The sequence below is a fragment of the Leopardus geoffroyi genome, chromosome D4 (genome assembly GCF_018350155.1).
Source record: "Leopardus geoffroyi isolate Oge1 chromosome D4, O.geoffroyi_Oge1_pat1.0, whole genome shotgun sequence".
NCBI lineage: Eukaryota > Metazoa > Chordata > Mammalia > Carnivora > Felidae > Leopardus > Leopardus geoffroyi.
Genome location: NC_059342.1, coordinates 34,610,530 through 34,636,487, shown reverse-complemented (window position 1 = coordinate 34,636,487; position 25,958 = coordinate 34,610,530). Strand labels below are relative to the sequence as shown.

At 35.6% G+C, this 25,958-nt stretch overlaps 1 protein-coding gene and 1 non-coding gene across 48 annotated transcripts in view; both read left to right on the top strand.

The window, feature by feature from the left end:
* The window catches only part of PTPRD (protein tyrosine phosphatase receptor type D), a 2,239,943-nt gene that overhangs the window by 1,556,846 nt on the left and 657,139 nt on the right, over positions 1-25,958 (top strand). The window lies entirely within an intron of this gene.
* LOC123593897 lies at positions 1,601-1,710 on the top strand. The gene has a single exon (XR_006710582.1). It is a non-coding gene; the product is annotated as a U6 spliceosomal RNA (small nuclear RNA).

The following is a 25,958-nucleotide window of genomic DNA, read 5'->3' as shown; positions in this document are numbered from 1 at the left end:
CACATAGGTATCCTTTATCCTTTTATAAGACTGGATTTAGTGCATACAAAAATTCAGAGGGAAAAGGTGAGCTATTAAATGATGTTTTGGGGGGCATGATTAGAAACAGGGATGTTATTATTGGAGTCTTATACAAGAGGAGGAATCAGAATTATACAACATAAGCACATTCCCATCTACATTGTGAGACCCAAGTGTCATCTTGTGATTATGGGGGAGTTTTATTTACAATATCAACTTGCTTATGAAACTAAAATAAATGCTTCCAGGAAGAAATGAGGTAATAGTAATGGACCAAACACTTGTTTATTTTGCATGACTACTTTTTCATTTCCAAAGAGAGCTATTGTTCCCCTGTGCATCTTATACAGAGCTTACAATTTACTTGCTAGAAAAATGTTCATTATCTGCAGCAAAACTACTGATTACAAGAATCAGCAGGCATCACTAGGGCAAAAGTACAGCAGCAAAGTTCAAGGGTGAGAAAGCACTCAGGGTGTGTGCGGAATCTCAGTGAAGCCTGTTAAACTGTAAGATGCACCTGACAAGGATCATGTTACCTAAGAGCCATGGCTTACACATTGTTTCAGATAACTGAAGTGCTTTGAGTGTCTTTTTGTGACAGGAAGGAAGTATTGAATTAGTGAGATCCCAGTAATGGTGCTAATGCTGACAATGGCACCATCACCACCACTATGAAAAAAAAACACAGTGGACACCTCCTATGCCTGACATAGCCAAGGAATTCCCTGAATTGTGGTGTCACTTTGAGTGTCTGGCTCAGGGCAGAATTGGTCCTGTCTATAGTACCCAAATATGCAATCATACTAATACTTGGATAATCTCTTAGAGCTACATATTTACATCTGGGAAAAAAAATTCAGTGTCCAAATTAACTGGTCTCCAATACCGTCTACAATGCAGCAGGGAAAGGGAGAAAAGGAAGCTCGTTGCTTGTGCCCTTCGGGGCAGTAAAAAACTCATTATTCACTTGACATCGACTGTTACCAAACATAGAAGTGAGTAAAGATCCTTCCGTATTTGAAGACTATTATTAGTTCTGCCTTGTGAACGATCACTTCTTTGCCATCATCAATGATCAATGATAGGACGTAGCAATGATGGTGCAGCACTATGGGGTACTCCCACGGCACATTCATTTTCCCCATCACCTTGAGAGTAGTTTCCAAGATTAATTCTAGTGTCAGTGCCCCCTTATATTAATTATTGCTGCAGAAGCTCGTTATAATATATCAGGGTTTAGCCACTCTTTTGTTACTTTGATGTGAAGTCCCTAAAGCCTCAGAAATTGCAAACATGAAAGCAAACAAACAAAAGAACTAGCAACAGTTTTCAAATATCATTGAATATGGCTTTTTAAAATTAATATCTGTATTAACTGCATCCCTCTCTTTAATTCTCTTTCTTTCTGCCCCTGATAGTATGATTTGTTTTGTTGATCTAGTTCATTCAAGAAATTCAGACACTTAAAAACTTTGCTGAAAATGTCATCTAAGACAGTGAGCAACTCTCTGATATAGATTTGATATAGAGTTTGGCTATGTAGGCTAGTGGCTACTGAATGTGAAAACAAAGCATAGTATATATGCGATAGCACATATACTAAAATTGGAACCATACAGAGAAGGTTAGTAAGGCCCCTGAGCAAAAGGCAAGTCACAGATTTTCTAATTAGCATTGCTGAGTATTGTGAACTTTTTGCAAGTTTTACGGGATGTTACGGGATGAAATGGCAAGGATATACACCCTCACGTGGTAGAAAATGGCGATTCCTTCTTGCTGATGTCAGAATGCAAAAATACGTGCATACGGAGTCAGATTTTAATTGATGGAGCGGAATAAAATTTCTAATTCTATTGGGTAAATCTGCTTTGTTCTCTTATGTACTTAAAGTAGAACAGTCATTTAGCATTGTAAATAGTTTTCCTGTATCTCCGTATGAAAGGAACACATCTTACCTGTTTGGTTTTTTTTTTAGCTATGTATATTAGAAATCACCTACTATAACTTCCTTGAACATATGGATTTATCTCTCTTATCTTTTCAAATAGAGTGAATAATTCTTGGCTCATGGTACTTAGTCACTGCTTACTAACCAAGTATGTGTTTGGCAAGTGTATCATTTTCCTATGCTGTGTAACAAATTACCGCAAACTCAGTGGCTTAGTAAAACATATATTTATTCTTTCACGGTTTCTGTGAGTAGGGACAGATACTGCTTATTCTTTGCAAGGATGTAGTCAATACAAAAGACAGGGCTACTTCTCATCTGGAGGCTCTAGTACTGACAGATCCACTTTCCAGTTCACCCAGGTTGTTGGCAGAATTTACTTCCTTGTGACCATTAGAGCAAGGGCTCCAACTCCTTGCTGCCTGTTGGCTGGAGTTTCCTCTCGGCTCCCAGAGGCCGACTGAAGCTCCATGCCTCATGTCTCTCTCCACAGAACACCTCACAGCATGGCACCTTGCTTCTTTAAAACCTGTAAGGGAGGAGGGGAACACTGGTCTGATAGCAAAATGGAATAGTATACAATGTATCATAATCAGGAAGTGGGCTCCTATCACCTTTGCCAAATTCTGTTGGTTGGAAGCATATCATAGGTCCTGTCCATACTAAAAGGAAGGAACCCTGAGGACGGCTTTAAAGTCTGTCTGACAGAGCAGCTATCATCATAAGAACTAGTATCAGCCTTGAAAACCCAACTTTGAATCAGAATTTAAAATAATGTTACGGGGGGGGGGGGGGGGAAGGTTAGTTTGGTCTTCCTGAAGAAAATGTAAGATAGTTGTTAAATAGTTGTAGGGGGTATAGAGTTGTCACTACACAAGATTTATAAAAGCACCATACCCACAGCATTCCCCATTGTAAGAGGTTAGATCTTTAGGGAATAGGAATGTATTCTTAGCTACTTTGACAATGAATAACACGTGAACTTCTTTCCGTGGTGAGTACATTCTGAGTTTTAGGACTCTGAATAACACAGTTTGTGCTTAATGTACACCTCACTTGTCTACTATTGTTTGGCCTGTAACAACCACAGAGGTGATTACATACTATGTAATTATATGCTGTAGTTAATAGGCATTTCACCATCTATTTATCCATAGGTCTGTTTTCTCACATAAGCACTTAATTCTATAATGTTTAAATCAAAAGCTCCAGGCTTACTAGTCTTCCAGGATGTGACAACAATGGATGAATTATAAGCTATTCCCCCAAAGAATAGTGAATTGGGACACGTGGGGCTATGTAACACTGGAGCAACCACATCTGGTACTCCCTGAAAAATTCCACACCTTCATGTCTTCCTGTAGTCAAAAACAGACACTATTTCTGAGTGCCCCTGCAGACCATAATTGCCACTTTCTACTTAGGAAAAGCAATTTCTAAGGTAACCGGGATACACACTCCAGAGCAGTTTATAACTAGTGCAAACTAAATTATGAGCATACTACATAGGAACCCCATTGCAAAGGAGATTTTTTTTCCATAGCAAAATAATCAATATATATGATTGAAATTTACAAGTATTTGTATTTTTTCCATTAACTCTTGTTTTGGGACACTTTTATATCTGCCATGTAATAAACATGTAAACTTTTCAGCCCACCACTAACCCTTCTCACATGTAGCAGTAATCATATGACAATTTACTGCATGTGTATCAGTCAGAACCCTGTCAGAAACTGGTGGCATAATTAAAAATGGTTGAAGAGAGTTTAATAAGGTGACTATTTAAAGACAGATTGAACAGTATTAAAGGTTGGTGAAGCATCCTGCACTAACTACAGCTGGAAGCTATACCTCCATGCCTAGGCTTGATGGAACATAGGGTTATCAGAACACAGAAAGATCTATTCAAGAAGAACCTGACCTTAAGAAAAGCAACAAGTGTCCTGGCAGGTAAAAAACAAGAGGGATAAATACCATAATCCTTCATTTCTTTTACCTTTTAATATTCTGCTGATGCTTCGCCTTGCCTGAACCATCAAGAAACCACAAGAGGGGCGCCTGGGTGGCGCAGTCGGTTAAGCGTCCGACTTCAGCCAGGTCACGATCTCGCGGTCCGTAGCCCCGCGTCGGGCTCTGGGCTGATGGCTCAGAGCCTGGAGCCTGCTTCCGATTCTGTGTCTCCCTCTCTCTCTGCCCCTCCCCCATTCATGCTCTGTCTCTCTCTGTCCCAAAAATAAATAAACGTTGAAAAAAAAATTAAAAAAAAAAAAGAAACCACAAGGAAAGAGAACCTGGTTGATAATAGTGCGTAAATGTTGAGCTCATGAAACACAGAGCAAGGGTGTATGTATGTGTGGGAAGGGGAGGTTGAAAACTGGAAGGGGAGAGATAAGCAGGGATTATCCTATCGTGTATCAATGTGTATCAGGGCTCAAAGATAGTTGTGGATAATTTTGTCTCATTTTTATTAAAATTCCAACTTTTATCCATGGTCTGAATTCTTTCAGTTTCTTCCTTTTACAACTGGGGAATATTGGTCAAAGATATATTAAATCTGTTATTTTTTAACATACCTTAGCAAGTGCATCAATCATGTATTTCATTAATATTCTGACCTCTTTTCAGAAATCATGGGACATCTAACAGAGTTGTTGAAATCTTCAATGTTCTTTTAACCGTTCATAACTAGAGATTCTTCAAGGCAGTTTCTATCAATTTCCATATTCATACAGGCTGCCCAACTTTAAGATACTTCTATAATTCCACATATTCTTTAGAGGAAATCCCAAGGACTATAAGGAAGAAAAAATTACCCAAATAATCCAAGATTTCTCCATATAGGCTCCAAGTCAACATAAAATCTTCAAAACTCCTTGAAAGAAAGCTGGCCAAAATCTAGAGAGAATTTCTGAAGGTTACCATGAATTATACGTTGTTACCTAGTGTTTTTGCAATCTTCCCTTGTACTTTTTTTGCAAGGAAATAAAAAAAAAGCTTTATGCCTTTATTTGAGATACCATTTTAAAAAGCTTTTTGAGAGAGAATATGTCAAAATTGGCACATAAATCACAGAATGAAATCCTCCAGTTCTATCAACGGAGAGACTAATACCTAAATTATATTAACTCTAATCCAAATCATCATTCAACATCTTTTTATCATTTCTAAGCACTCATACACATTTGGATAAATCATTTCCCTTTTTTTTCTTCATGCCTACTGACTTCTCTTCATGAAATCTTTCTCTTTTCCCCTTGTGAATTAAAAGACACAACTACAATTTATGGATTACTTAGTCATTAAAGTTAGCTATACAAACCAATGTTTCAATTCTATTGAGTTTTAAGTTCAACCTTTCTATGACTTTAAGCAAATCAGTTTTTATTAATTTCCAATTTTATCATTTCTTAAGTAAATAGTAATCTTTTGTTGTGTTATTTTTTAAGATTCTATTTAAACTGCAGTTAGTTAACATGCAGTGTAATTGTAGTTTTAGGTATACAATGTAGTGATTCAGTACTTCATAAAACACCTAGTACTCATCACGACAAGTGTCCTCCTTAATCCCCATCACCTATTTTTCCCATCTACACACCCACCTCCCCTCTGGTAACCATGAGTTTGTTCTCTAGAGTTAAAAGTCTGTTTCTTAGTTTGTCTCTCTCTTTCTTTTTCTTTTTTTGTTTGTTTTGCTCCTTAAATTCTACATATGAGTGAAATCCAATGGTATTTGACTTTCTCTGAATGACTTATTCCACTTAGCATAATACTCTTTAGCTCCATCCATGTCCTTGCAAATGGCAAGATTTCATTCTTTTCTATGGCTGAGTAATATTCCATTATATATATATATATATGTATATTTATATATCTATATCTATCTATACCTATATCTATCTATATCTATATCTATCTACATCTATATCTATATCTGCACACATATATACCACTTCTTCTTTATCCATTCATCAATCTATAGGCAATTGGGCTGTTACCATAATTTGGCTATTGTAGACAATGCTACTATAAACATCAGGGTGCAAATACACCTTCGAATTAGCATTTTTTTATTCTTTTGGTAAATAGTAGTACAGTTGCTGGATCATAACGTAGTTCTATTTTTCATTTTTTTGAGAAACATCCATACTGTTTTCCAGAGTTGCTGTATCAATTTCTATTCCCACCAACAGTGCAAAGGGTTCCCCTTTCTCCACATACTAACACCTGTTGTTTCTTTTGTTGTTGATCATTCTGACAGGTGAGGTGATATCTCATTGTGGTTTGATTTGCATTTCCCTGATGATGAATGATGTTGACCATCTTTTCATGTATCTATTGGCCATATGTATGTCTTCCTAAGAGAAATATCTGCTCATGTCTTCTGCCCATTAATTAGATTAATTAGATTAATTGTTTTTAGGTATTGAGTTGTATAAGTTCTTTATATGTTTTTCATACTAACCTTTCATCAGATATGTCATTTGCAAATATCTTCTCCCATGCAGTAGGTTGCCTATTAGTATTGTTGATTGTTTCCCTTACTGTTCAGAAGCTTTTAATTTGATGAAGTCCCAATAGTTTATTTTTGCTTGGTTTCTCTTGCCTCAGCAAACATATCTAGAAAGAAGTTGCTACAGCCAATGTCAAAGAATTTATTGCCTGTATTCTCTTCTAGGATTTTGATAGTTTCAGGTCTCACATTTAGGTCTTTGATCCATTTTTAATTTATTTTTGTGTATGGTGTAAGAAAGTGGTCCAGTTTCATTCTTTTCATGTAGCTATCCAGTTTCCCCAACACCATTTGTTGAAGAGAAATTCTTTTTTTCATTGGATATCCTTTCCTGCCTTGTCAAAGATTAATTGACCATATAATTGTGGTATTATTTCTGGATTTTCTATTATGTTCTATTGTACTATGTATATATTGTTGTGCCAGTACCATACTGTTTTGACTACTGTAGCTTTGTAATATAACTTAAAGTCCAGAATTGTGATGCCTCCAGCTTTGCTTTTCTTTTTCAAAATTATTTTGGCTTTTGAGGATCTTTTGTGGTTCTGTGCAATTTTTAGGATTATTTGTTCTAGCTATGTGAAAAATGTTGTTAGTATTTTGATTGGGATTCCGTTACTTGTAGATTGCTTTGGGCAGTATAGACATTTTAACAATACTTGTTCTTTTAATCCATGAGCATGGAATGTCTTTCCATGTCTTTGTGTCATCTTTCATCAGTGTTTTACAGTTTTCAGAGTACAGATCTTTCCCCTCTTTGCTTAAGTTTATTCCTAGGTGCAATTATAAATAGGATTGATTCCTTAATTTCTCTTTCTGCTGCTTCATTAGTGATATATAGAAATGCAACCGATTTATGTATGTTGATTTTGTATTCTGCAACTTTACTGAATTTATTTTTCAGTTCTGGTAGGTTTTTGATGGCATCTTTCAGGTTTTCTACATATAGTATCATGTCATCTGCAAATAGTGGAAGTTTTACTTACTTTTACCAATTTAGATGCCTTTTCTTTTTTTGTATTCTGATTGCTGTGGTTAGAAATTCCAGTACTATGTTTAATTAAAATGATGAGAGTGGAAATCCTTGTCTTGTTCCTAACCATACAGGAAAAGCTCTCAGCTTTTCGCAATTGAGGATGACATTAGCTGTTGGTTTTTCAGATATGGCCTTTATTATGTTGAGGTATGTTTCCTCTAAACCAACTTTGTTGAAGGTTTTTTTTTTTTTTTTATCGTGAATGGATGCTTTACTCTGTCCAATGCATTTTCTGCATCTATTGAAATGATCATATGGTTCTTATCCTTTAATTTATTAATGTGATATATTATGTTGATTGAGTTACAAATATTAAACCACACTTGTAGCCTAGGAACAAATCCCACTTCATCCTGGTGAATGATTTTTTAATATATTATTGGATTCAATTTGCTAGGATTTTATTGAGAATTTTTGCATCTATGCTCATCAGGGATTCTGGCCTATATATCTCTTTTCTAGTGGTGTATTTATATTGTTCTGGTATCAGGGTAATTTTGGCCTCATAGAATGAATTTGGAAATTTTCTTTCCTCTTTGATTTTTTGAAATTGTTTGAGAAGAATAGGTATTATCTCTTCTTTAAATGTTTGGTAGAATTCACTGGGAAGCCATCTGGCCCTAGACTTTCCTTTCTTGGAAGTTTTTTGATTACTCATTCCATTCCTTTATGTTTCTAGAAATTACCCATTTCTTCTAGGTTGTCCAATTTGATGGTATATAGTTTTTGATAATATTATCTCATTGTTTGTATTTCTGTGGTATTTGTTATTTCTCCTCTCTCATTTGTGATTTTACTTATTTGGATCCTTTCTCTTTTCTTTTTGATAAGTCTAGCTAGAGATTTATCAGTGTTATTGATTTTTTCAAAGAACCAGCTCCTGGTTTCATTGATCCCTTCTATTGTTTTTTATTTGTTTGTTTTAGTTTGTACATTATTTCTTCCCTCTCTAATCTTTATTATTTCTTTTTCCTTCTACTGGCTTTAGGCTTCATTTGTTGTTCTTTTTCTAGCTCTTTAGGGGTAACATTATGATGTGTATTTGGTATTTGTCTTGCTTCTTCATGTATTGTTATATACTTCCCTCTTAGGACTGCTTTTGCTGCATCCCAAATGTTTGGACGGTTTTGTTTTGACTTTCATTTGTTTCCATTTATTTATTTTTTTAAATTTCTTTGATTTCCTGGTTGACTCATTCATTATTTAGTAGTGTGTTGTTTAACCCTTATGCATTTGTGGTCTTTCCACAGTTTTTCTTGTGGTTGACTTCTAGTTTCATGGCATTGTGGTCATAAAAGGTGCATGTTATGACTTCAAACTTTTTTTTTAATATTTTTTTAATGTTTATTTATTTCTGAGACAGAGACAGAGCATGAGTGGGGGAGGGGCAGAGAGAGAGGGAGACACAGAATCAGAAGCAGGCTCCAGGCTCTGAACTGTCAGCACAGAGCCCAATGCAGGGCTCGAACTCACAAACTATGAGATCATGACCTGAGAAGAAGTTGGCTGCTCAACTGACTGAGCCACTCAGGCGCCCCATGACTTCAATCTTTTTCTGACGCCTGTTTTGTGACCTAATATGTGGTCTTTTCTGGAGAATGTTCCATGTGCACTAGAAAACAATGTGTATTCTGCTGTTTTAATATGGAATGTCCTGTATATTATCTGTTAAGTCTATTTAGTTCAGTGTGTCATCCAACGCTATTGTTCCCTTGTTTATTTTGTTTATTTTTTAAAAATGTTTATTTATTTATTTTGAGAGAGAGCATGTGAGCAAGGGAGAGGGAGAGAGAGAACTAGGCTACACATTGTCAGCACAGTTCACCATGTGGGGCTTGAACTCATGGACCTTGAGGTCATGACCTGAGCTGAAATCAAGAGTTGGACTCTTAACCAATTGAGCCACCCAGGCACCCATCCTTGTTTATTTTCTTTTTTTTAAGTTTATTTATTTATTTTTGATAGAGAGAGAGAGAGTGTGTGTGTGTGTACAAGCAGGGAGGAGGGTGGGTGCAGAGAGAGAGGGACAGAGAGAGAATCCCAAACAGACTCTGAACTCTCAGCACAGAGCCTGATGCGGGGCTTGAACCCACAAACTGTGATATCATGACCTGAGCAGAAGTCAGACAATTAGGTGACCCTGTTTATTTTCTATTGAAACGATTTCCACATTGATGTAACTGGGGTGCTAAGTCCCCTACTGTTATTTATAATTATAAATAAGTTCCTTTACGTTTGTTAGAATTGTTTTATATATTTGGGTACTTTGTGTTGGGGGCATAAATATTACAATTGTTATACCTTCTTGTTGGATTTTCCCCTTTATTATGATATAGTGTCCTTCTTTATTTCTTGTTACTATCTTTGTTTTGAAGTCTAGTTTCTCTGATGAGTATTGCTACTCCAGCTTTCTTTTGACATCCATTTGTGTGATAGGTATTTCTCCATTCCCTCACATTCAATCTGCAGGTCTTTAGGTCTAAAATGAGTCTCTTATACGCAGCATATAAATGGGTCTTGATTTTTTCATGCATTTTGACACCTTATGTCTTTTGATTGGAGCATTTAGTCCATTTATATTCAAAGTAATTATTGATAGATATGTATTTATTACCATTTTATCACTCGTTTTGTTATTGTTTCTGGAGATTTTCTCTGATCCTTTCTTGTCTTTGTCAGGCATCCTTCAAATCACTGTTTCCATGCTCTCTGCCCCAGGGTTGTTTGCCTGCCTTCTCTCCAGTGTAGTGCCCTCTGGTCTCTATACCAACCAAGCCCACTAACCTTTAAAACTTCAGTGTTTGCTTGTCTGTTTGTTTGTTAATTTAAATTTAAGTTAGCTAACATATAGTGTAATATTGGTTTCAGGAGTAGAACCCAGTGATTTATCACTTACATATAACACCCAGTGTTCATCCCAACAAGTACCCTCCTTAATGCCTATCACCCACTTAGCCCATCCCCCCCATCCACCTCCCCTCCAGCAGCCCTTAATTTGTTCTCTATATTTAAGAGTCTCTTATCATTTGCTTATCTTTCTGAAAAACTCCAGGTTATAAACTCCACTGGTTGTGAGAACTCATGAAATTCAGCCTCCCTTATTTCCAAGTGAATGGTTTTGGGGAAATATTCTCCTGTGCATTCTCCTGTGTGCTCCTCTCCCTCATTCCCTTCTCTTTGGCCACAACTCCCACCCCTCCACAGCACTCAGGATCCATTTCTCCTCTATACCCTATCTCCACACTTTCTACTTTCTTTGATGTGACCTCTTCTTTCCTTTTAGTTATAGAGTTTGTTCTGTCAGTCTTCAGGTCCATTTCTGGAGTATTTAGGATAATTTAATAATTATCTAGTTGAATTCATGAGACAAAATGATCCTAAGGTCTTCCTATTCTGATGCTATCTTCCAAAATATCTTGTGGTTTTGATACTGTGCATATAAACAATGTTTTATAACTGTCAAACTATTGGGCATAATGGGAAGAAATCCCAAAATGAATATTATATATATGAGATAATTTTTTGTACTTTTATGGAGAAGACTACCATATTTATATACCCATTAGCTTGATATTGTGTTTTTTTTATTTGTTTATCTTTCAAATACATGGATTTCTTCTTAATGGATTTGTGTTTCTAGGACTACTTCTATATCCTCCTCTAATTACATTTATATAATTTAAGATATTTTCCTCTGACACACAATATCATAAAATTTTCTTAAGCAAAATTGTTTTTAAACCTGGCATGCTACTTATTTCATTAGTATTATGATAAAGAGAAGGGAAATAAAAGATTATATATATATATATGTATATATATATATATACATATATATATATACATATATATATATAAATGTTCTTAATGTTTATTTGTTTTTGAGAGAGAGAGAGAGAGAGAGAGAGAGAGAGAGAGAGAATGTGAGTGGGGGAGGGGCAGAGAGCGAGGGACACAAAAAATCCGAAGCAGGCTCCAGGCTCTGAGCTGTCAGCACAGATCCTAACGCAGGAGGAACCCACAGTTTGAACCCACGAACTGTGAGGTCATGATCTGAGCGGAAGTCGGATGCTTAACCGAGGGCTCCGCCCAGGCACATATGTACATATATATATATACATATATATAAATGTACATATGTATACGTATATATACACACATATATTTAAATAGTTATATTGATATAGTTAGTTTTCAAATTATATAACCTGCAATTCCCAGTACATTATTAATAAAGCTATTTGCAAACCTCCAAAGATCATGTTAAATAGTGGTTGGAATATTTTAAGCCATAATTTCACCTTTTTATTTTTTTATTTTTTTTTTCTCTCAACAAACCAGAGCCAATGATATAATAGGTGCAAAGTTCATACCCTCTTTTTCCATAGAGTTGACAGATTGGTTAAAAATATTAAAAGAGACAACATTGTAATTTTGTCTTATTATCAGTTTTTTTCATGTTAACTTCAGGCAAATTTAAAAAAAAATTTAACATTTACTAATTTTTGAGAGAGAGAGAGAGAGAGCAAATTGGGGAGGGGCAGAGAGAGGGAGACACAGAATCCATAGCAGGCTCCATGCTCTGAGCTGTCAGCACAGAGCCAAGGTGGGGCTTGAACTCATGGACTGCAAGGTCATGACCTGAGTCGAAGTTGACGCTTATTGGACTGAGCTACCCAGGTGCCCCATCAGGCAAATTTTTAAAAATTTCTAATTTTTAAATGATAGTTGTTTTCTAATTTTTACTGATTTAATTAGCCTTCTTTTCAACAATTTTGGATAAGATGCTTAAGCCAGAGGTCAATACAAATGCAATAGCTTACCTGGCTTACTCTTTAGCTCTTCTATAAGAAAGATCACCTGTGTTTGTATTGTTGGGTCCCTTTGTTTGGCTGTTCTCTATGGAACAAAGACTTGAATTCTATCTATTATTTTATACTGCTAGAACAATGATTCTAAAATGCAGATTATTATATGTCTCATCAGAGCTTTGACATAGGCTTTTTTAAAAGAATTTAAGACTTTTCATAAACTGATTCCATCCTCCATGTCTAGCCATATCCTTCTACCCTCTTCTCACTGCCATATATCCTGTGCTTTAATACTCCAAAATTTATCATATTGTTTCCTCAAAGCCTCTGCCCTTCTGGTACTATGACTTTTATATATTGTTTTCAGTTAATCCCATGGTACTCTAAGTAACTTCTAATAGTTCTTACTCCACTTCATTATGAAAGTGTGTTTATATGCCTATACTTTCCAAGGGAATGAGAACAATTTGAAAGTAGGATATCATCTAATTATTTATGTCACCAGTGGAGTATCTCATAGATATAGTATACAAATAAATGTTTATGAATAAGTTAATTGTACAACAGACAAAACTTGAAAGGTCTAGGGGAATGTTTCCCAGTGAAACTACAAGAATTTATTGATACTTTATTAAGAAGAAGGAATCAACCTAATAATTCTTTTTTTTTTTTTTTTCAACGTTTATTTATTTTTGGGACAGAGAGAGACAGAGCATGAACGGGGGAGGGGCAGAGAGAGAGGGAGACACAGAATCGGAAACAGGCTCCAGGCTCTGAGCCATCAGCCCAGAGCCCGACGCGGGGCTACGGACCGCGAGATCGTGACCTGGCTGAAGTCGGACGCTTAACCGACTGCGCCACCCAGGCGCCCCAACCTAATAATTCTTATCACAAAGTGTTGTATATAGGAAAACTGGTGAACATTTGGCGCAATTGATGGGACTATGGATCTTTTTGCTTATAGTTTGAATCATAGAGGGTATATCAATGTCTGGTCTTATCTCTAACTTTCAGTAGTTTTCTAGGTTTCAGCTAATATCTTTTCTAGTCACAAGAGGGAATGAGGCCCAGAAGGCAATATTATGCTTCTGTTTAACAGAGATAAAAAATTACTGTTTATCAATTCAGTCATAACCTGTATTTTGAAAATGTTGGAAACACAATTAGTAAAAACAATAGTCACTATTTTAGCCAGAGTCAGTCAAAAGGAATCCATAAGCATGCTACATACTCATTGTATATTTGTTATGTTTTCCACATCTAAATGATACTGCGGCACTTTCAAAAGGATATTTTTATAAATATGATTATAAAGTAAATTTTGTATCTTATTTACTAAGCAAAACACTAAATAAGAGCATAGGAAAAATATATATATATATATTATACACACATATCATATGCAGGACACATGCCCATACACATATATTCATAGTACACTTACAGTATCCTTTCCTCCCATCAGAAGACTATAGAGTTTAATATATGTGAAAAAATATAGCTTTAAAATACTGAAAAAGTAAAAAAAATGTTTTTAATTAATAAAACTTAGTTGAAAAATGGAAGAAGATTAAGGTAGAAGAGTTTATTCTTGTACTTATAAATTCTTTGGTCATTCACATGTTAGTATAATTATTATTTTAAGCACTTTTTAAAAAGAGGAAATATTAAGTAGCATAAATTGGTGAAGACAGTTCTCTCAATGGGTAGAAATGAAGTCATAATTTCCTAGAAACTCAACTTTCATGGTAAGTATTTCCCAGCCCATGGTTTAGTATCAGATGGCCATCTCTTACTCTTGAGTCTGTCATTCAAATTGAATGCTATCTTACATTATGCAACATCAAGAAACATTTCTATGTGAATGGTACTATGTTTTTAAGAGTTAATTAGAATACTAAATCTCATATTAATACAAATCTCATAATCAGCATGTGTTGAAATATAGTCTACAGTCTTCAGGCAAAACATGGCATATGGAATTCAAAGTTCTCTGCTGTCTTCAAAAACACCTCTAAAATATCAGTTAAAATTTAAACAAAAAAACAATAATACAAAGACAACTTGAATAAGAGAGGAGTAAAAATGGTTAAGAGATGTCAACAAAGTTTTGGAAGATGGAAAGTGGATAAATTAGCAAAGTAGAAAAATCTGAATCCTTTTTGCCAGTAGATTAGATAATTGTGATGTGCCATTTACACCACTTGGACTTACCTTGTGGTAAGTCCTTGGACAATAAAGGAAAGTGCTTGACAATGGAAAACAGGAGGATTGTTTGAAGTTTTTAGGATATGATTATATCACCAAATCCTTTCTTATTTTCATGTATGGCTACAAGACCACCTTTCCCCTTTTCTCTCAGGAGATCAGAAATATAAACTTTAGATAAAATGAATTAAAATCAAGGCTATTAAAACAAACAAAAAAGTCTGAGATTGAGGCACTAGTCAGAAATTATGAAAAAGAAACACAAATGTCCTTTCTAGACACCAGCTCCCTATTCCCAGAGTATCAGAACAAGGAATTGAATTGCATTATTCTTTGGAAGAACATAATTGTCTCTGAGAAAAGAGCCACATATAACAATATGTAAAAGTTGTTATTCCAAAGTAAAGCTACCTCAGTACCCATCACCCTGTCATAAAGCCCCTGACCACATACACACATCAACACAGAACTTCCTATAAGAACTTTTGATTCAGGTAGTCAAAGACCAAATATATGAACAACAGTTTTAACTTAAAAGAGAACAAAACAAATAAAGATACAAATCCTAAAAAAAGAACAATCAAAGAAAAACTAAGAATCCTGTATTTTTAAAGTGTTATAGTAGTCAGGCAAAAATATAAAGGGAGAGGTGAAAAATAAAGTTGAGAAAATCTCCCAGAAAAATAACCAAAAGAAAAGTGATGATCAGTCAGTAAGAAAATATTTTTAGCGAGATAATTAATACAAGATAACCAACATCTGACTTAAATGACTTCCAGAAGGAGAGACCATAGAAAATCTGAAAGAATGAAAATAACAAGGATATCACAAAAGAAAATCCCCCTAGAACTGAAGGACATGATTCTCCAGATTGAAAGAATTCAATGACTTCTTCACATACAGATTTTTTTAAAAGAACTACTGTGAAGCACATCATGGGGGAAATTATGGAATAACCAGGCTAAAGATTCTAAGCCCAAGGACTGTAGGCAGCAAAGACAACAGTGGTGATCATAAGTTCCATACTAATGAGTGGAAATAAAAATGGAATGTAGTTCTCAAAATAATATTAAATAATTGGATGCTAAAAGATATGACATCTTCAAACTTCTAGAGAGAAAATTATTTCCAATCTAGAATTCTATATCCATCTAAACTATCAATAGAGTGTAAAGTACAGTAAAGGCAATTTTGGACAGGCAAAATAAGAATCACATCCTATCTATTCTTTCAGAAGAACCAACTGAAGGATATGCTTAAATAACACTTGGAAATAAACCACACAAAACAAAACAAAGATCCAAGAACCAAGGGACCAGACACTAGAAAGGGGTGAAAAGAAGTTCCACAAAAACAACTATCCATTGGCATCTAAAACAACAGGTTGAGATTAGGGTAGGAGGGTAAAGGCATCAACTCTCTGGGAAGGTTATGGAATTGATGGAAAATTTGCAGCAGTTTCTGAATGGTTGGAAGTAAATATGGATAAATTTGTACAATTTTAGAAAAAAAAATCAGACCAGGTACACACACACACACACACACACTAAGTAAATTTTAAACATTAGTCAGGTACTTTTCAAAACATATGTATTTATATAACAGATACATTATTTTTCCTTACATTCTATTATTTGCAGAGGCTTTTGAAGGTGAGGGAGATTACAGTTTTCCTGTTCCTTTTTCATCCTGAACTATCTTTGGAGCTAACAGTTAACATACATTAACTTGGTGCAGAAAACAAAATCACATGGTTGAGGATGGAAGGGTACAGCTTAAAAGGTCTATTGGAATTAAATTTTTACATTTTCCCAAGGCATATGGCCATATCTTTTAATGTATAACTTTACTTACAACCTTGCTCATAATTTGAAGTGAATAATAAATTATCTTTCCGTTTCTTCCTTTAATGTATATGGAGGGGAGCATACACTCTCTTAACTTTATGCTTTAAAACAATCATAGGAGCATCTGGGTGGCTCAGTCAGTTAAGCATCCGACTTAAGCTCAGGCCATGATCTTGTGGTTCATGAGTTCAAGCCCTGCCATGGGCTCTGTGCTGACTGCTCAGAGCCTGGAGCCTGTTTCAGAGTCTGTGTCTCCCTCTCTCCTACCCATTCTCCACTCATGCTGTCTCTCTCTGTCTCTCAAAAATAAATAAACATTTAAAATAAAATAAAATAAAATAAAATAAAATAAAATAATAAAATAATCATAAAGTTGGAAGAAGTTAACATAAGATGAACTTTTTTTTCTTGGTATTAACAGACAAATCATTAAATGTTATAAGTAATCAGTCAGCTTCCTATACCTATACTCAGTATGGGCCCAGGTAGAAAAAAGAACCCTAAGGCTTACTTATTGATTTTTACCTCACTATACTAAATGTAAATATCACCATCAATCTTTCAAAAACTCATTTCTCTCTTTTTTTCTTATAGACAGGTACTGCCTCAATAACAGTATTTTTTTTCCTACTCTACAAAAGAAAAAACATATTGAAAAAAGTCTATAGGATCATTTAAACTATAATTAATTATACTATTAATTCCTTAAAATGATAAAGTTTGAAACTTTTTCCTTAAGTATCAGGGAAATGGATTTAAAATATTTAATAATGCTCCCTAAAATTAATGATTAGACCTGCAGGCAGATGCTTACATAATATCATTTTCCAATTTCGAGGTAAAAATAACACATAGATTTTGTGAATAAATATGGTAATTGACACCCAATGGGAATTGCAAATTTATAGCTCAATCTCCATTTTAACAAGAAGAAGCCACTTACAGAGAGATAGAACTCTGGGAATCAGTGACTCTTCAGAATAGCATTAGCCTTTAAGATTGAATTCATAAATACCAAGGGAATGGATGACTCTGGTTTTGTCTATTACCCAACATAAAGAAAGTTCCTTGTTCACGCTTCAGGAGAAGAAAAAGAAGAATAAGAACAAGGAGAAGAAAGGAGAATAAAGAGAATCTAGGTTTATAAATTATACATCAATATGTTTGCTTTCATAGCCTTTGTATTGTAAGAGGATCTAGAATGATAGATTCGGACTTCAATGCTGAAAATCATATTACAGCATCAGCTGGATACACCTCCAGTCGTTTTTTTGACAGCTAAATTCATGTGCTTCAGACATGACAGTGAGAGAAGTCCTCATTGAATCATTTGCACTATGCTTCATTCTAAACCAGACAGCAGCCATCTTATGGTTCATTGATGCATTTCATTCTACAGAGATAAAAATGCTATTTAATTTATGAGGAAGCAAAAAAATCCAGGTTATTTAGATAGAAATCCCAAAAGTTTGCTGGCAAAGGAAATTCCTGAGCTCTATTTTACCCAGATAATCATTGAATGCATGGCTTTATTTTTTCTAAAACCAGGACTACAGTTTAGTGAAGTTAGCTAATTTGTCCAGAATAGTAAACCAACCATTGGATGATGAGAAGTATGAATTTGTATTCCAGACACTACCCAATTATGATAAGAAATATCAATTTGGTCTTCTGAGAAGAAAGAGTATCCCCTATTTAAGAAAGTTGTGGTTATAACCACTGAAGCTTGCTAAAATGTATTAGAGAATAATAAAGTGAACTTTATTAAAAAGATACCCATGGGAGCAATCCCATAATCCTCTACAGCTGAGAGCAGCAGAAATAGTCTACTGGTCCTTCTTATGCTTAGCTTTTTAAATAATGCCTTTTTACCAAAAAGATCAGAGGAGTATAATTGCAGTCACCTCTTTAAATAATCTATTAGTGTTGGGTGGCTCACTCATGACACAAATTAATTTCATACCTCCTTATTTTGTTCTTTAGTTATGTCAGGTATGACGTTCCTCTCTCACATACGAAAATTATGAATTCATTAACATCAATAAACACCTACCCTGCGCTATTCACATGTTATGTTCAGTTACATGTGCTATTTCTGGTTTTCACAACAGCCGGGTAAACTAGTTGCCATTTTATCCCTACTTCATAAAGGAGCAAATTGAGACTCATGCCAAGTTTTCTGTTTCTTCCGTATCATTTAAAACGCTTAGTAATGAACTAAGCAGATAGAAAGTGGTCAATACATAATGTTGACTGACTTATTATTCAGGTCCCTGAGTTGGTTTAACTTGCTGCCATTTCAACCAATGGAAACAAACTGTAGCCATAACAAAACTATTTGGATCTTTCCTCCTGAAGGTGCACTCAAAATATATGCACTAGAGGGCATGAAGAGAGTGTAGCTAATGAAGGAATGGATAATTCCAGCAAATGATGCTATGGTCTGTAATGGGTTTAACACCTGGCAGATAATGCAAATGGCACTGAAAATTAGCTCATTTTTGGCTTCCCTATGCCCTATTCAATTGAATAAAACCTGCATTGAAATAAGCCAAATTTCTTTTTGTATACACATGTGTTTTGAATCTGAGCTATGGCTCAGTTCAGTACACTTACTCATTTTGAGTAATTTTATTAACTTGTTCCTCTCTTCTTTCTCCACCAAGAGATGAGTTTTATGGGTTCTATGGGAGGTTTGATTTTCAATCCTACTTGTTATGCACAGGCATTTTTGCCCTCTGTCCTCTAATTTGCATTGTGGTTATATCATCCAAACATAAATTTCTTTTCTCTTTGGCACTTTTTCACCTTTTAAATATGGGAATGATCCATATGGCTAAAGAATGTCAGGAAGGGAAACATTTGGGAAAAATTATATGGGATGCTGTCATACCAGATCTTGATCATCCTATCCACAAGAGCCAAGTAAGAGAACAGCCACAGAGGGTTATATGCCAAAAGTTTAGAATTCCGGGGTGTTTAGAACACAAATGGGTAGTTTAAAATCGCCATGGTTATGTAGTGCCAGCAAGAAATCATGTTGAGATGCTTGAAAGATAGGAGGAAGATAAGGATATAAGGATTTATTTTATTTTATATTTTAAAAAATATTTCATGTATTTTCTAGAGATATTTTCAAGTTTTTGTGGCATATCATTAGACTTTAAAATGGAGCAAGATAATGTGGGTGCTTCCTAAATTATAGATTGCACAGGTAAGAATAATATTGAATGTCAAAACATTTAATAATTTGGGGTTTTGTTTCACATTAGCATTTTACCTTAAATTCTTTTAAAGAACAAAAAAAACTATGGTATATAAGAGGTCAAAGTCGATAAGAATACACAAAGATTTCTCTGGTACATGTACATTCTGTATTGGTCTCTGCAGCACAGCATATGCTTTGTGGCAAGATGGGACCACTCCACGATTGAGGCTGTTTAAGGGTACAGTGACCATAAGACCAGTAAGTGGATATCTTGCTTGAAAGGTAACAAAATCACCTGAAGACTATATTGAAATGTTGTCATGTCTCTACATGTTGGAATACGATCAGGCATTCAGAGACTGTGATTTTTTTTTTTAAATTTTACTTATAGAGCTAATTCTTTAATAACATGGCAAGAGTGGAAAGGCCTTTCACCAGCTATCACAAGCCAGTTAATAAACATATTCTAGTTAAGGAGACCTAGTTAATGAAATTCATTTTTAAGGAGCAAGTATTTAGTCAACTTTCTTGCTAATGGTGATGTCAAAGCTCAGCCTGTCATCCACATTTTACTATTGATTGCTAAAAATACCCCCACAATAGAGTTGGGTATATTACTGTTTAATTGGTATTAAATAAGAGCACCCAAGATGAACACTTGGATCCAGTTGACAATCATTACCATAGGACCAGTCCTATCTTAGCTTACCTGCCTTCACATGTGTACTTCCCCAAACCATAGTCAAACTGTATTTATAGTAAAGAACAGTAGTGCTTTGGATTTTTGGATTTTTGCTTTTTTTTTTTTTTTTTAATGTCTTTTACCACACTTGGCCCTTTAGAGGCAGAAAATACAAATACATGTATTTTAATAGTTGGGGCCAGCAGAGGGAGGCTTTGTGTTACAGAAGGACAGGCCCAGGTGCAGGACACAGACTGTTCAGACTATTCAGAAGGTCATAGTTTCAGATTCAGCTGTTCATGTTTCAGTTGCTCATAGAAGAATAAGAGGAAAGCAGAAGGAACTAGAATCTCTAACCACACTGACTTACTGAAGTCAGGTAGTCACTTTAAGGTAATGCAAGCTCAAAGTATTGGGGCAAGATCCAGTAGAATATGATAGGAAATAAATATGTTAATAATAGTTCATTGTCAGGAGGTCCAAACACAGTTATTTAATTCATTCTGTAAGCCACAATGCTCCAATGGTGTGTTGATAAACCAGCTCTCCAGAGGTAAAAACATTTGAGGATTTCTTTGTTTTAAATAGTTTTACGGTAGCTTATTTCCAGTTATAGCCCCACTTAGAAAATTCCTGAACATTTAACAATAGTTTTTCCAACCACTGAGATTAGAACCCAACATATCACTGAAAGTAACACTGAAACTCTAAGGAGGGAGGGAGATAGTACAAGGAAGCTTAATGGGCAGATAATACATTGGGGTGACTCCTCCTTGATGGTGCGCTGGTAGGAAAGGACCAAATGTCTTCAAGAGAGCCTGTTACACAAGAGTAGTGAGTAGGATATTAAGCAGATTGCAAAGACATGAATTTGGGCACAAAGAAGTAAGCAGAAGTAATCATATTAAGGCCAACAAATAAATTGTTGAGATTAGAAAAAAGAATTCTTGTTATATGTAAAATACCAATCAATACAAAGTAGACATCATAAAGGACTTTTTGCTGAGTGGAAAATTCTATTTGTACAGGTATACTTCTGAACTATAAACTCTCTCCTTCTATAGGCATATAATTAATTATAAAGAGTAGCCATAACTTCCAAAGATGGCAAAAATAAGTTTATATAATAGGATAATTAATTCTGTTTTTCACTGTTATTGATGTAGCTTCCCTTTGAATTTTGCTTCTGTAAATTGGTCTTTAGTATGAGGTGGCTAATTAATACCTTGATCATTACTTGGCTTTCATTTAATTCTTTTCAATATGCTAATTTACACATGGAAATTTTTAATACACTTTGGTGTCTCATTAATAATATTAAAATCCACAAATAGGATATTTCTGAAAAGTCTTGTGGTACATTTTTTTAAGTTTATTTATTCATTTTGAGAGAGGGAGATGGAGAGAAAGAGAGAAAGAGAGAAAAAAGGAACCAGTGGAGGGGAGGCAGAGAGAGAGCAAGACAGAGGATCCAAAGTGGGCTCTGTACTGATAGCAGAGAGCCTGATGCAGAGTTTCAACTCACAAACCCTCAGATCTTGACCTGAGCTGCAGTCAGACACTTAACAAACTGAGCCACTGAGGCACCCCTTGTGGTACTTTCTTATATTGAACATTTTGTTTCTTTATTATTTCCTTGTTCATTTGGAGAGGTTACATGTCCTATCCTTCTATGTAATACATACTGTGAGATTTTACGACTCAGACTTTGTTAATAATCTTTGTAAAGCAAAGGAAAAACTTTAGCTGTGATAATTAGAGTAATTTGATTATAATCCCAGGACATTGTGATATAAAAGCTTTTATCTGCCCCCTTGCCCCCAACACACACACAGTACATTAGTGATAAATATCAGTTACTGCATGCACAAGTCATGTGGGCAGAAAGTAGACAGGTACTGAACAATTTGGAAAGGAATAAGAAGAATAGAAGAAGAAGAGTAAATGTGGTGAGTTTCTATTTTTACTCAGGATGAAGTGAGCTGGAAGCTAGCATGGAAAAGTGGATTTTACAAACCAGAGGGTTAGAAATCAGAGATAGTAGATTGATAGATTCCAAAAGTTGATTTGTGAATCATTCTTTTAGAATCCTGAATGTGTTTTCCCACCATAGCAGTGTAGTTCAAAATGGCATTCCAAAAATTCTATCAAACTCCTAAAATTCCTAAATTAAGTTGTGATCCTTGGGCTCTCCTAACTTCTCCTAAATCTCTAATGTTTAAACCCTGATCCAGAGCTTAAAGTATTGAATCCAGAGAAGGCTTTCAATGCCAATTTTCTCGGGGTGCCTGGAGTAAACAAGGCAGAAGGTTCTTGTCTGGAGCAAGTTTCCTGATTGTGTAACAAAAGTGTAATGTTGGAGTCCTAGATTCCAATGCCATTTCTGTGACTTACTAGTGGTATAACGTTGTACAAGTCAGTCTTTCTGAGCCTCAGTTTCCTGATGTGTAAAAGAGAGATTGAACCCACAGATTCACAGTCTAAAGGCTCCAGGTGGAATCTCATTTCCAAAGATGTAGAAATATTGTCTCTTTTGCTTATTGCTGCATCTGCAAGGTCCTGGAGTAGTACTTTGCATGAAGTTGAATATGGATGGCTACATAAATCAAAAGTGCTTTGTAAATAAAAGACGCCCTTTAATTTTAATTCTCCCACCTTTACCACACCCTGTGGTAGTTTAAGGGGTTATTGGCAAAGGTACATCCTCTGGTACTGGAAGGCAGGATAACTGTTCGGTGGATGGGTCATTTGTTAGCTGAGTGTTGTTTGGAGCTGTTTGTAAAAAGTAAGTTAGGGCTCATCTGCAATACTGGCATCTCCCAGTGACCTCTCCATTATGATTATGCATCTGGCCAAAGTCCACCAGGTTATCTTGCATGGTTTGGTTTTTGTGAGACCATCACTCATGCTGTTATAAAGGGTCTCTTCAGGTTAAGCTTCCTATACAATACACCCATGCTAATATGCTCGATGTGATATTTCTGCTTAGCAAAGTTTAATTTGGTGGAATGAGGGCTGCCTGTATGTTTAGCAGTCAAACCTGCATAATAGCTATCTAAAGTAGAATTCATCAATTATGCTGAAACGTTTGTTTTTAAAATGTCAGGTGTCCAGATGGTGCCATGGCAATGGGGGTCATTAAAAATGCTTAGACACACAGAGAGTCTTAATAAAGAAATGTTCCTGCTAGTTGTACACGTCCTTAGAAAAGGCAGATTTTTTGAAGAAGGTTAATAGATTGAAGCTTCATAAAGGGAAGTTGAAGCTTGAGATGAACCATGATGTGATTCTGCTTTTATGTGCTTATGTTTTTCCATTTCTGTGTCTCCTTTATTCTTCCTACATGCCCAGCTTCATCCAGGAATTCCCCATATTGTACATTAAAATGACTGCAAAACAGAGAGCATATGTTAATGAAGTCAAACAATGGTACTATTGCTATTTGGGGTTTACTTAATTAAAGACCCTTGCAGAGACTTGGATGTTAGCAGGACTGCTTTTCTAAACATTGTCCTCAAAGACAAGAATTGTTGTGCCAGTGATAGTTCCATCCAAATGATTCAATATTGTGTAGCTTTTCAGGTTTTCCACAAATAGGGAAACAAGGAAAGAAACGATCTGGTAGAAGAAATTGGGAAGAACTGTGAAGCTATTTTTTTTTTTTTTTTTGTTAGGTTATAGAAGTATAAATTACACATGTAAACCCCTCCCTTTCAGGGTTTGGTTTATTTTATTTTATTTTATTTTATTTTATTTCATTTCATTTCATTTTATTCTTTTTTTTTTTTTTTTTTTGAGAAAGAGAAAGTGTGTACATGTATGAGCAGGGGGAAGGGCAGAGGAAGAGAGAGAATCCCAAGTAGGCTCCATGCTCAGCACAGAGCCCATGCAGGCTTGATCCCATGACCCTGGGATCATGACCTGGGCCAAAATCAAGAGTCTCAAGAGTCGGGCATTCAACTGATCTAATGACCCAGGCACCCCTCCATGTTCATTGTGAACATTGACATACACAGTCATGCAACTACTACCTCCACCAAGATATGAAACAGTTCTATCCCTGCTCTAAATTCCCTCCTGGCTCTTTATAACTTCTACCTCCTGCAACCTCTATTCCCTAGCAACAACTGCTTGGTTTTCTGTCCCTATGGTTTCCCTTTTTTAAAGTCATATAAATACAAGCATACAATATTTAGCCTTTGTGTCTGGCTTGTTTTGCTTAGCATAATATATTTGAGATCCAACCATGTTGTTATATGTATCAGTAGTTTGTTTTTGTTTTTGTTTTTTTTATTTTTTAAAAAATTTATTTTTTTACATTTTATTTATTTTTGAGAAACAGAGTGAGACAAAGCGTGAGAGGGGGAGGGGCAGAGAGAGAAGGAGACAGAATCCGAAGCATGCTCCAGGCTCTGAGCAAGCAGTCAGCACAGAGCCTGATGCGGGGCTTGAACCCACAAACTGTGAGATCATGACCTGAGCTGAAGTCGGACGCTCAACCGACTGAGCCACCCAGGCACCCCTGTTTTTGTTTTTTAACTAAGTAGTATTCCAGGTATGGACACATCTAAGTTCGTTCTTCCATTCATCAATTGAATGTCTGTTGGGTTGTTTTCAGCTTGGGTGATTATGCATTAAAGCTGCTATAATATTTGAATAGTTTTGGAGAAAATGTTTTATTTTGTCTTGGGTAAAAACTTTTAAGTGGCAGGAGTGGAAGAGTTTGGTTGTATATTAAGTATATGTCATATGTTAAGAAGTTGCCAACTGTTGGGGGTGCGTGGGTGGCTCAGTCGGTTGAGCATCTCACTTCAGCTCAGGTCATGATCTCACGGTTTGTGAATTCCAGCCCCGCGTCAGGCTCAATGCTGATGGCTTGGAGCCTGGAGCCTGCTTCAGATTCTGTGTCTCCTCCTCTCTCTGTGCCTCCCATGCCCATGCTCATGCTCTCTCTCTCAATAATAAATAAACGTTAAAAAGAAGTTGCCAACTGTTTTCCAAAGTGGCTGCACTCTTAAATTCCTATCAGCAATGCTTGATGGTTCCAGCTTTTCCATATCTACACCAGCAATTGTATTGTCCATTGTTTATTGTTGTTGTTGTCATTTTTTTGTTTTTTAATTTTAACCATTCTGATAGGTATATAGTGGTGTTTATTGTATCATTTATTAACCAGGGCAAAGGTATCAAATCCAGGTCTTGAAATACATATTTAATAAAAGAAATAGATTTTCTTTTTTGAGGCCACTCTATAGTGTCACGTTGTCTCAGTTTGCTCTCTCAGCTCATGAAAATAGCTTTTTATATTTCACAGCACTGCAAATATAAACTAGTGTCATGCATCCTAAAGAGAATTTTTAGGAACCACTATGTATCATTGCAAAACCTGAAGCTTCTGTGAATTAGTTCTGTTCTGATTCTTGGGTAAGAAAACAGACATGGAGGGCACCTTCTGTGTCAGAGAAATAAGATTTTAACTCTCTGTGGGTGTGAATGTCCTGGTTCATGGTATGGTGACACCATCTTGAATAATGCTTACCCAAGAGGGTAAGCAGAAGAGTCAAGTCACTAAGGCTCTATAAAAGCCTCATATGTCATGTATTGAGTTGAAGAATAGTCTGACCCACTGTAGAACATTTCAAATATGCCCCTAAGAAGAAAGAATAATGAAAATCAGCATC